Source organism: Marmota marmota, unplaced genomic scaffold (assembly GCF_001458135.2).
Source record: "Marmota marmota marmota unplaced genomic scaffold, marMar, whole genome shotgun sequence".
Classification (NCBI taxonomy): Eukaryota; Metazoa; Chordata; class Mammalia; order Rodentia; family Sciuridae; genus Marmota; species Marmota marmota.
Window position 1 is genome coordinate 27,581,642 of NW_026000082.1, and position 10,311 is coordinate 27,591,952.

Genomic DNA, 10,311 nt, shown 5'->3' on the forward strand with positions numbered 1-10,311 from the left:
AGGGCGAGGCCCCGCCCCGCCGCGCCCCTCCCGCGCCCGCCCACTCCGCAGCGACGAGGGGCGGCCGACACAGCTACGCGCAGCCCCGCCGGCGCGGACCCCGACGCCGCCGCCAGCCGAGCCGCCGGCCGCCCTCGAGGGCCGGAGCAGCGCCCGCGCCGCCCTGCAGGTAAAGGTGGGCACCGGGCTGGGGCTGGGGTCTCCGGGCAGGACCCGGCCAGACTTCCCAAGACGACACCGGACGGCAGGGCCGGTGCCTCGGACCCCGGGGTCGGGACGCGATGGCGGGCTTGGGCCAGGGAGCTAGGATGGGGGACTCCACCCACCACCCACTCCTTGCGCCCCGTTTCCCACCCTCCCCCTGGGCCAGAATCCTAGAGAAAGCCCCCTCTTCCCTTCCTTTTCCAGAGCGAGGGCTCCAGCTTGAGATGGTGCCGGGTGGAATCCCGGACGATGTGGCTCAGGGCGTGTCGCTTCACCCCTCAGAGTCTCGCGTCACACCTGTAAAACTTCCTTGGCAGCGTGGTGGAGCAGGGGGAGGTGAGGGGTCTTAGAGCCCCTCCGCTCCCAGCCTCCGCGTTCTTCCTGTCTTTCTGCCATTTCTGAATTGCTCGAGACCTCTCAGTAACTCCGTTTTTCTGCCTCTGTCCCCCGAGTCCCTCCTGGTAGCCCCACCCCAAACTGGAGACTGAGGTTCTAAGGGATGCCCCAGACAGAGGCTGAGACTTGTAGGGGTCGAGGGAGTTGATGCCTGACAAAGAGCAGCAGCTGTCCCCGGGCCCCCAAACAGCCTTCCTGGTGTCTCTGCCCTGGGATTGGGGACACAGTGGCCCAGGAGGCCCCAGGTAGAGAAGGGCTTAGTTAGTGAGAAGGGCCCAGGAATCTCCAGTGGGTAAGGCAGACTCCTCTGAGTTTACTTGTGTGGGGGGGTGTGTACCTGAGTTGTGATACCTGAATGGGAGAGAACATGCTAGATTTCTGATAGAAATGCCACTGGTCTCCTGCAGAGTGACCTGGCAACCCAGAAGCCTTCCTTCTACCTGTCTGCCCTTACAAAGGCAGCCTCTAGAAGCTGCAGTGGCTATTTGGAAGCTATGAGGGCTGTGGGGCAGAGATGCCGGAGGGTCATGCACCTGAGTGTCCCTCTTGAGGACTGAGCTAACAAAGACTGATCCTCACTCCCCTGAGCAGAGAGTGCCCTTAGGGAAGGGGTTAGGAATCTGGGAGAGACACCAAGGAGAACTGGCAATCTGTCAGGGCATAGATGCCCCTGCTGGCCTCCCACCAGGCTGGTAAACACTGAGAGACACAATCACTCCAAAAGGACAGCTACACTCCCTCCCACAGAGAGTCACACACAATAATCACACACTGAATCAAATATTCATTAGACACGCGCGAGCACACTCTATTGAAATACACACCACCACAAATGCTAAAACAGTGGCCTGTGCGCGTGTACACACACACACACACACACACACACGCCCAGACTCCTACAGACACATCAGGCCCCACATGGCCCAGCCAGACGTTCTCAGACAGTGCAGCTCGCACATACATGCTCACACCCACTCGCTCACCAGGGTCTCTCTCCGATTTCACTTTGTCTACTGCAGTGAACATGAGTGTTTTCACTCTGGCTCAGAGGAAGGGGAAGGGAAGAGTAGAGGTGCATGTGTCCAGTAGCAACAGGGAGGGCAAAGATTCCAAACAGGGCCGGCAGCCTGAGCCCCTGAGCCCCACTACTTCCCTTGCCCTGGACCTGAGCCAAGCCAAAGGATGGCTGAGCCTAGATTCCCTATCCTTCAGGCCCCCCAGCTCAGTCCAGAACCTCAGTGGCAGGCTTGGACCCCTTTGTAGGGAAGTGGGGCCTCAGATGAGGTGGTCCCATCCATGCTGCAAGGATATAGAGTGGGGTAGAAGAACAGAGAGGCCAATGGCCTCTCATGTGGGGTGCCACTGTGGTCTCAAGGCACCAGAGGAAGGCACCATGCATCCCAAACTGCAGGGGTGTGGGGAGTTGAATCCAAGAGGACTCTCTGGAAGGCTTTCAAGGACAATGAGAATTTTCATAGGTGCCTGGGGTTGAAGGGTGCGTGGGAGGTCTTCCCCGCTGAGCGGACTCAGGGACAGTGAGTGATGGGGACTGCCGGATCACACAGTGGGGAGTGCGAGGGAATCCATCTACTTGAGGGCAGACTTCCAAGGGCCTTGTCCAGGAACAGGGTGTGTGCTGTGGAGTGATACAGTCCGGAGGTCACTGTGGCTGCTCTGGGGGAATCTCAGAGTCAGGGAGACAGGGTTTGAGGAGGAAGGTAAAAGGGGTTTAAGTAGGTGGTTGCCATGGGGATGAGAAGAAAAAGATGGAGAGGATTGAGGGGAGCAACTAGTTGACTGGGACGAGGAGTAGGTCAGTCAAGAACCTTGCTCAGGGTGGTTGTGATCTATCCCCAGGGGAAGGAGGTACAGGACAGATGAGGGTTTAGCCTCTGGGATCTGAAACTGGAATGACTGGGGGCTGGGTGATCTTGAGTTCAGGCGTGGGTCCTGGGAGTTCTTGAGTGTGTGGAGAAGCCTGGGTGGTATATAAGATCAGAGTGGGCACCTATGTGCCCAGACCAGCCATGGAAATCACACTCCCAGGAAGAGAATTCCAGATCCACTCTGCTCCGTGCATATATCCAGGGTGTGTGGGGTGTAGACAGAAGCTCTCAAGTGAAAGTGGTGTGCACAGTGTGGAGAAGTGCTCGTCCTGGGAGTCGGACAGACCTGTCACTTTCCATCTCTGTGCCTCAGTTTCCCATCTACACAATGGGAATACCAGGATCATTTTGCATGTGGAAAGGTGAGGGGTAGTCCCAGGTCACACTGGTGATGGAGGGCAGCCTCTAGAACTTTCACCCACATTTCTGAGCAGTGTACCTTCCACCTTTCTGGGCCCTGGAAACAGACTAGGGAGGATTTGGCCCTCCCTCCATTCAAATTCTTGGAAAGTTTTGAACGGAAGGGTAGCTGTCCCATGCAACCAGGATGGGTGGGTTTCCTGCTCTTGGAGGACAGAGGGGCCCACACGGGAGGGCTAGTACCCCATGAGAAGGGTCAGGCCAACATTACTGGCCCATCGCAAAGAAGAGATTAGGAAACTCCAGGGAAAGATCACCTGAGGTCACTGAGCGGCCAGTGACAGAACTGAGACCAGAGACTAGGACCCTGGATGCAGGGTCCTCACAAAGGCTGCCCTTCCTCACAGGGCACATCAAAGGACCTGAGGTGCTGAAAACCTTGTCACTTGTCACTCTAATACCTCTTTCTGTCCCCTTGAGGAGTGGGAACAATAGGAGTTTATTGGGTACTTACCGTATACCAGGCTCTATGCTCAGATGTCTCACTTAATCCTTGTGCTGCAAGGTGGGGATTGGTGGCCCATTTAACAGAGGGGTAAGTGGAGCTCAGCGTGGTGGGTGAGCGGCCTGTTTGCTGAGTGCTGGTCCAGGATTCCCTCCCAGACCTCTGGAGAACATGGCTCTTGTTCTCCCCACTGACCTCCTGGGCTGCTTCGCTCTCCCGGTGCTTGTCGGTGGGGAAAGGACAGTGTGCCAGGCATTTTTGTAGCACAAAGTGTTTCTTCGGGTGGGTGGACAGCGTGGGAGTACCCGCAAAGAAAAGTCGGGCCCAAGGAGAACCTAGAACAGGAGGGCTAAGATGGTACTTTCTAGAGTCTAAGAACCTCAGACGTACCCAGCGGGCAGCCTCTGTGAGGAAGGTGGCCTGAGCCCAGGGCCCTGCCTCTGTCTCAGTCCTGCCACTGGCTGCTGTGTGACCTCAAATGATCTTTTCCCTGTCCTGCTCCCATCCATGAGATGGGCCAGTAAAGCCGGCCTGGCGCTGGCTGCAGCCGCTGTGAGGAACACCGGGGTTGAGGGCACAGGGGTCCTTTTTCCTCTCCTGGAAGATCCCAGAGGCCGACCCTTTGGCCTCCACCCCCATCCAATGTCTGCAGCCCTCACAACCCGGAAGTTCTCCCTCCAGTTTAGCCTCCTCCTCTCCCACTGTGCTGGCTGCCACAGAGCTCTGCGTGGGCCCTCGGGCCACGCTCCCTGACAGGCGACCACGGCTCAGCTCGTGGCGAACATTCTTTTCATAGTTCCCGGAGCACAGCAAATCCGGCCGCTTAGCCAGGAATGCGGAGCCCCTCCTGCAGAGGCTGCAGGGGCTGGGGGCGGGGGAGCCCCTGAAGTCAGTCAGGAGGTGGGTGGGGGATGCAGGGCCCCCAGGAACACCGTGTCTCTTCTGAGGAGCTAGGGGGCTGTCCTCAGCATCTCTGGGGACGCACTCAGTTGGGACCAAGCTCCCGATGTCCTCTCTGGCTAACTGGTGAACTTGGGCAAATGACTTCTTTAAGCCTCAGTTTCTTATCTATAAAATGAGGCTTTTAATAAAATACCTCACAGGGCTGCTGGGAGGTGTCATGGTGATGATATGTATAATAGTAAGGTGAGCATTTATTGAATAATCCTATACGCCAAGCTCTGCTCCAGGTCCAATGTGCACAACTTGTTTAAGCCTCACAAATGCTCTGCGAGGGTTGGGGATACAGCTCAGTTGGTAGAGTGCTTGCCTTGCATGCACAAGGCCCTGGGTTTGATACCCAGCAACAAAAAATAAAAAAACAGAAACAAAAAAGAAATGCTCTGTGAAGTAGGAAATGTTCCTTTTTTTTTTTTTTTTGGTATCAGGGATTGAACCCAGGGGCACTTAACCACTGAGCCACACCCCCAGCCCATTTTATTTTTTTATTTTGATACAGGGTCTCACTAAGTTGCTTAGGGCCTTGCTAAGTTGCTGAGGCTGGCTTTGAACTTGTGATCTTCTTGCCTCAGCCTCCTGAGCTGCCGGGATTACAGACATGTGCCACCGTGTCTAGTTTGTTCCCATTTCATTGATGAAGAAGCTGAGGCACAGGTAGATGACTGGGATAAGAACACACACAGCTGGGCTCCAGAGTGGTTCTCTTAACTCCTGATTTAAAAAAGAAGACTCTTAGGGCGTGGTGGTGCACGCCTGTAATCCCAGCAGCTTGGTAGGCAGAGGCAGGAGGATTGTAAATTCAAAGCCACCCTCAGCAGAAACAAGGCACTAAGCAACTCAGTGAGACCCTGTCTCCAAATAAAATACAAAATAGGGCTGGGGATGTGGCTCAGGGGTTGAGTGCCCCTGAGTTCAATCCCTGGTACGCACCCCCTCAAAAAATAAGACTCTTGGCCCAGAATCTGCCATTGTGGGGGCTCAGAAATGGACTCTTTGCCCCCACCCCACCCCCCTGTCTGGGAGGAGCCAGCTGTTCACTCATAGCCCCCAGCAGCTTGGTTTGGAGAGTTGAAGTGGGAAGTGGGCTGAGACCCTGGCCAGCCTCCTTGGGAGTCCTGCAGCTCTCTGAGGCCACTGGGAGTGGGAGTGCAGGCTGTCTCACCTACCTCTGGCCTGGGATTTAGAAGGCAGCGGCAGGCCCTGTGCAAAGGGGAGATGTCGCCAGGGAGGGACTCAAGAAGGGGATTAGAGAAGGTTGGGGCTGGAGGTGAAGAACAGAGTCCCATTGAAGAAGGCCCAGGCAGCCCCTTTGTAGAACTCTGTGCCCAGCCTTGCTTGCCCCTGGTGCCATCTGGATTGAGGCAGCAGGCGGGGGAGGTGTGTGGCAAGAGCGGAAGTGGGGAACAGGCCCAGGTCTTCAGGAAGCCCAACTGCAGGGCTTGGCTGCCTTGGGTCTGGGCAGATCCTCCCGACTTCATTTCCTTGTCCTGTCACCTCTCTGGGCCTCAGTGCTCCTCCTCAGTATAATAGGACAGCAGTTCAGCCTTTCAGGGCGATAGGGGGTTGGATAGAGCAATGCCTGGTGTGTGTCTGGTGCTACAGTGTGGTTTACAGACCATTACCATTAAGACCATTAGAGGCCGTCATTATTATTAAAAATGGATAGAGAAGGGGAGCCGGCTTTAGGATGGGCCCAGGTCACTGCCCCTGATATTCAGGGCATTTCTGCCTGACCCAGGCAGCCCTCCTCACGCTCATCATCTGTACAGTCAGCTGGTGGTTAAGATTGCAGGATTTGTAGCCAAGAGCCAGGGTTAAATTTAGGTTCTTCCCCTCATGATCTGTGTGACCCTGGGCCAGTTTCATAACCTCTCTGACCCTTAGTTTTCCTATCTGTAAAAAGGGAAGACAAAATATCGGTGTCACTGGGTAATTGTGAGGATTAAATTAAAGGATCCAGGAGAATACCCAGAAGGGTGTTAGCGCACGGTGTGGGGAGCGAGTGCTGGTGTTGGGGAGCTGGTTCCCTTGCTGACCAAATTGTTTTCATCTCTCCACCACCTCAAAACGTGCAGGGACTTCTCACTCTGCATCCCATGCCATTCCGTTCCCTCAGCCTGGGCAATGGGTGCCATTACCTCTCCCCACCTCCAGCTGGTTGAGTTCACCTTGGTCACTTTCCCGGGCTGCAGGTTTGGGGAGGGGCTGGGGGGAGACCGAGTGTAAGGACCCCCTGCCTAGCCTCATCCCTAGACCAGGCTCAGAAAATGGCCTCCTGAGCACCTCAGGTATGGCATTAGAGCAGGGATGGTGGCAGGGTCCGCCGAGGTGGAGAGAGGGCCGAGGAGCTGCTGGTTTGGCGTCTGGCTGCCTGTGCAGCTAGCGGAGGGCGGAGGGCGGGCGGGTGTCAGAGTTTCCATGGGAGCGGGCAGAGGCAAGCAGGCAGCTGGGGGAGAGAGTGACGCATCCGTAGGCCTCCCTGCCAGGTGGGCTGGCTGGGCATCCCCTCCCCAGCCACCCAGGAGTCATGTCTGGGTCTGGATTCCAGCCCCAGCTTCTCTGTACACAGTGTGACCTGGACTGGGGCTGTTGACTGAGCCCAGCACCATGCTTGGTGGAGGCAGGAATGCGGACCTGGCCATCCAGGGTTCTAACCCCATCACCTCCCTGCTCAGCAACCTTCCATGGCTCCCCAGTGATTTCTGGAGACGAGCAAGCGTGCACCCAGGGTCCTTCCTGTCCTGTCCCAACGTCAGTTCCTGTTTGTCCTCCCTGACCCCACAGCACTCTGGCTTTCCTCTATCTGCCAGGTAGCTTCCTTCAGGATCCCCCTCCTCCGTGCAGTCTTCAGGGGAGCTCCTGGAGGAGGGAGTGCTCCTTGCTCTGAGTTTCTGAGTCCTCAGCTCCTCCACGGTAGGTCAGGGCATAGGGCAGAGACATGCAGCCCTGGTCCCCATCTAGAAGGAGCTGTCCTAGCAAGGATTGTCCCCCAGAGTAGAGACTGTCCAAAACCAGGTTCGACACAGAGGAGGGCCTTCAGCAGTGTGGGCCCTGGCACACAGAAGAGGTGTCCTCAGCCTGGGCCTCCGGACAGAACGTGGTCATCCCCCCAGGGCAGGCATACGCTGCCGAGTGCGCTTGGAGGGAATGGAGAACTGGCGGGGGAGGCGCTTCTGGGGGTGCGTTGAGGAGGCAGGTGAGGTTGGGGCTGTTTCCAGCGAACTTCAGGAAAGCAGGCAGCAGGCTGGGGTGGCTGTGGTCGGGGCCAGAGGCTTCCTGGGCTTCCATTTGTTCGTTGGTTTGTTTTTTGATCCTGGGGATGCAGCCAGGGGTTCTCTACCACTGAGCTATAACCCCAGCACTTTTTAGTTTTTGTTTTCAGACAAGGTCTCACTAAATTGCCAAGGCTGGCCTTAAACTTGTGATCCTCCTGCCTCAGCCTCCCGAGTTGCTGAAATCACAGGTGTGAACCACTTTGCCTGGCTTCTTGGTGTCTTCTCACTGCTGCTTTCCTTCATCCTCAGGCCTTGCCTCTGCTGGGACTTTACCAGGCCCCTCCAACCTGAAAGGTAAGTTAGATTTGGGGGGGTGGGATTTTCTGATATCCCAGGCTGGATGAGGCCTGTGCTTCTTGCTGTCTAACCTCTCTCTCTCCTGCTGCAGCAGAAGCTCCTCCCAGGCCCAGGGTATCCTTGTGGTGGGCCCTCTTGCAGGTGACCTCAGCTCCCTGCAGCCTGTTCTTTAAAACTCCGGCCCAACTCGGAAGCAGCTTTTTCTCATTTGTGAACTATTTCTCCCTGCTCCCTGGCGCAGCCCTGTTTGTTTGGCCTGGTCTGGGTGCAGTGGCCTGGCCACACTCCCGCCGGACCCCCTCCCTGCCCAGCCTGGCCCCTCCTGCTGCCGCCTGCCGCCACCATGCGGGGAAGCCGTGGAGGCCCAGGAATCTTGGCAGGCTGGGGCGCAGCAGGCGCGGGTGGTGCTCCGGAAAAGGCTGCAAATGCGAACCAGAAGGCGAGGGCGAGGGGCAGTGAGGGGCCCGCCTGCAGGCCTGGGGCTGGGCCGGGCTGCAGCCTGTCGGTCCTGATCAGAGGCTCACAGCCGGCCTTTGCTGGAAGGCTAGCGATGGCACCACGGAGGCCAGGCCCCTTGGTGGGGAAGAGCCAGCTGTCCTGGCTGCTGGCCTGAGGATCCCTGGTTGTCCTGGACCTGCCCACTCCTGGCCTCTTCTCGCTCCTCTGCCCCGTCTGGCTGTCCTCACCTCCTGGAATGCTTTGTCTCCCTGGTGGGGCGTCTAGACTCAGAGATGAGCAGAAGCGAAGGTGGCCACCTGCAGGGAGGGAAGTTCCTTCCCAGCCCTCGCTGGCTCAGAGCTGAGAAGGATGCAGGACTTGGGAAGAGCCACAAAGAGACAGGGGCTCCCCTAAGTCGCCCCGGGGGCTGGGCTGAAGTGGGCTGGGATGGTCAGCACCGGAGTGCCAGCTGCAGACCTGAGCACCGGTGGAGTGCCAGCCTTGGCCTGGCAAGGCAGGGTGGCTGCAGGGAGGAGGGGACGGTGCTCCCAGGACAGAGGCTGGGAAGGCTGCTTGGAGGAGGAGGCATTTGCACTGGGTCTCAAATGTGGCAGTGTCGCCTTGGAGGAGAAGAGCAGGAAGGAAGGGCAGAGAGGATCACGCAGGTGGTGGAGGTTAGGGAGCAGTGGGAAGTCTGGGTGCCTGGATTCTGGGGGTGGAACCCGGGGCTCCTCTCACTCCCTAAATGTGGGTGTCCCCCAGGGGGGAGGGCATGGCCTCCTCCACGCCCCCCACTCCGCCATGAACCAGTACTCTTATCCGCAGCAGCAGCAGCGGCTCTCCCACAGACCCACAGGTTTGCTGCTCTTGGATGCCTCCTGCCAGGAGCCCCACAGTCCTCCCATTCCAGACATTCGCTCTGTTCTCAGCTAGAGCTGTGCCACCGTCACCTGCCCCTCTGGACTTCTGGACTCTGACCTCTCCTTCCAGCCTTCTTTTAATTTCGCTTCCAAAATTGAGGTCCCCTGGTGTCTGGGCGCCTCACTTGCCAGGGTGAGGGATGTTGGGCCCTTGAGTGGTACTGAAACCTGGTAGGGCAGACAAGATGGGAGAGGGCACATCTTCTGTCCTGCCATCAACCTGGGTGATGAGGGGGTCCCCAGGCAGCCCCATCCCAGCCTGGCCACCTCCCTCCACCCTCCAGCTCCCAGATTCCAGGCAGCCCTTTGCCTTGGGAGCAAGTTCTTGGCCACAAGCTCAATTTGGGGGGGGGTGGTTGAGAGCCTCACTGTGATCCAGCAGACGGGCTTTGCTCCTGGGTGCCAGACCCCCAAGACCCTGCCAGACCATGTGCAGCTACTCAGGCGCTGTCCCAGGAGGGCAGGTGGACCCGAGGGAAGCATGAGTGGCGGGGCCCACCAGTGCTGGCCATCCAGAGGGGTTGGCAAGCAGCCAACAGCTCAGGAGTTACAGAGACTGAGACTCAGAGATCTAGACAAAGGATGTGGGAGAGGACAGAGATAGGCGGTCCTTAGTGGAGATGGTTGGGCAGATATGGGGACACGAGATGCCAGAGTCACACAGGTAACAATCTGAATTCATCAGCACAACATGGAGGAAGGGACACAGCACACATCCGTGTGGCCTTTGGATCCTGCAAATCCCCTGCCCTTCCCTCACTCAGCTCTTAGAGCTCCTCTACCACGACCTCAGGGCCCTGCCACACTGTGCCCGCCACCCGTCTCCCCTCACTGCCTGCTCCTTCCTCTGGTCCACAGCCTGGTACATCTAAAACAGGCCTCCTTCTTGAGAAAGCCACATGAATTGCAGAACAACATGGTGACAGTCAACCCTGTCCCCACTAGGGAGTCACTGGAGAACCCAGAGCAGGGGACAACCATGGGCAGAGCTGTGTCAAAGGATGGTCACAGACAGGCAGCAGCAGCTTCACCTGGGAGATTGTTAGAGATGGAGATCCCCCCCCCCACCC

The 10,311-nt window shown here is 57.6% G+C and overlaps 1 protein-coding gene across 1 annotated transcript in view; it reads left to right on the plus strand.

Annotated features, from left to right (window-relative positions):
* Nucleotides 1–88: 88 nt before the first annotated feature.
* Col8a2 (collagen type VIII alpha 2 chain) overlaps nt 89–10,311 on the plus strand; it is a 23,180-nt gene continuing 12,957 nt past the window's right edge. Inside the window, exons 1-2 of the mRNA XM_015485271.2 lie at nt 89–169; nt 7,836–7,880. The gene's annotated coding sequence lies outside the window, so the exon portion shown is untranslated. The remainder of the gene's footprint in view (nt 170–7,835; nt 7,881–10,311) is intronic.